The sequence below is a fragment of the Octopus bimaculoides genome, chromosome 10, assembly GCF_046866305.1.
Source record: "Octopus bimaculoides isolate indiv1 chromosome 10, ASM4686630v1, whole genome shotgun sequence".
In the NCBI taxonomy this organism is placed as follows: Eukaryota; Metazoa; Mollusca; class Cephalopoda; order Octopoda; family Octopodidae; genus Octopus; species Octopus bimaculoides.
In genome coordinates this window covers 78,355,023-78,357,024 of record NC_142937.1, presented here as the reverse complement: position 1 = coordinate 78,357,024, position 2,002 = coordinate 78,355,023, and the positions used below count along the sequence as shown (strand labels likewise).

The window sequence follows — 2,002 nt, the reverse complement described above, 5'->3', positions numbered from 1 at the left end:
TAACGCCTTTTTCTTTGTCGCTCTCATTCTATATCACCATATTACTCCCTCTCTCTCCCTCTCTCTCTCTCTCTCTCTCTCTCTCTCTCTCTCTCTCTCCCTCTCTATCTCTCTCTTTCTCAGTCTCTCTCTCTCTCTCTCTCTCTCTCTCCCCCTCTCTCTCTCTCATATTTCTTTCCCTTTCCTTATCTATCACTACCTTCCTTTTCTGCTTTTTGAACTTCCCCTACATTCAAACACACACACACACACATGAAGAATACACACATTTAACGAAAACATTCGCGCTCACTGTAGGGCTGCTAGGATTTTGAAAAATAAATATCAGCCCTACATTAGTGGTTTAGCGGTTTTCCTGATTTCACAGCTGTGAATATACTACCTATGATTATACCTACCTACACACTTACCTATAGATACATACATACATACATACATACGTACATACATACATATATACATATAAACATACATACATAAATACATACATATATATATATATATATATATATATATATATATATATATATATATATATATATATATATAAATTCAAAAAGGGATAAAACTCTTTTACAAGAATTTTATCAAGAAGCCAGTGTGTAAAAAAATTCATAAGGGAAATGTCTATTCCCAAGAATATAATTATTCGTTTATATTTATATAAAGGGCATTATTACAGAGAATAATAACGCCACACAGTGGACTTCTCAAAATAACCACATTTAGTACCTAATGCGAGGAACGTTGGTTGTTTTTTCCTCGCATTAGGTACTAAATGTGGTTATTTTGAGAAGTCCACTGTGTGGCGTTATTATTTTCTGTAATAATGCCCTTTATATAAATATATATATATATATAGATAGATAGATAGATAGATAGATAGATAGATAGATAGATAGATAGATAGATAGATAGATAAACCAAAGACTGGAAAAACTTTGGTAATAATTATTCCCAATTACATATGTTTCATTGCCTAATAGGTGATATAGAGTTGGGAAAACATATTTTCCAACATATAAGACGTCTATGTAGACAGGGCATAAAGAACTAAAAATGGAACGATAGAATGAAAGAAAAGTGAGAAAAGGCGAGAAAGAAGTAGATATAAAAGGTTGAAATGTTGAAAAACTTGAAAACGAATGCAAAAACAAAAAGAAGCAAAAAAGACCGTAAGCTATAAAACTGAAAAGATAGTGATTTAGACCCTATAGTACAATTGTTCAATCCGGAGAGTGCGGCACTTTCGAATTCGTCAACAGGAACCTAGCCATACGCTTACAACAACTGAAAATTTCGGATCTAGAATTCAGTAGTGTGTTAGAGTTCCTAGAACTGAAAAGGATCTGAGATTTTTCAGCTATGCATAGCTTACATTTTTTATATCCGTTAACATATGGTTGGGATTTTTCGATTATTTTCCACTTTATCATATGTAGTGTGGCATTCGGCTTCAAGCCTTATACGTGGCAAGCCAACATAATAGCTTAACTTTTATCCCTGTGTCGGAAGGAAAATATATGATTAGCATAGCGATTTTTTAATTCGCCTTTACATAGACAAGCGCATCTTATCGGTTGTATTATCGACTAGCGTTGCTGTAACTTCGCTTCATATATGACAGATATAATCATACATCTCTGGACGAGTTGACAGGCTCAGCTGGGAGTGGGCCTTTGGTGTTGTTCTCGTGTAATGATACTTTTCATATTGGAGCAGCATCTACTTGATAATTTCACTGATCTCCTGTTAAATATTTTCCTGTACCTGTGATTTTGAGGAAAATGTTTTTCTAGGAGAAAATGTTTTTCTAGGAGAAAATGTTTTTCTAGGAGAAAATGTTTGTCAAGGAATCTTTTACCTATGTTGTCTTCTAGCTTACGAGATGTGTACCAACGCATTGCTTTTTGGTGGTAAGATGTCTGCTTATCCTCCAAGTTTATGTTTATGTATATATTCTTTTATTCATTTATTTGTTTCAGTCATCTGACTGCGAACA

At 33.8% G+C, this 2,002-nt stretch overlaps 1 long non-coding RNA gene across 1 annotated transcript in view; it reads right to left on the bottom strand.

Moving 5' to 3' along the window:
• The window catches only part of LOC149133781 (uncharacterized), a 62,833-nt gene extending 62,783 nt beyond the window's left edge, over window positions 1–50 (bottom strand). The window contains exon 1 of the long non-coding RNA XR_016243454.1: window positions 1–50. This exon is cut by the window's left edge and continues 1,155 nt beyond it. This is a non-coding gene — a long non-coding RNA (uncharacterized LOC149133781).
• Between the last annotated feature and the right edge of the window lie 1,952 nt (window positions 51–2,002).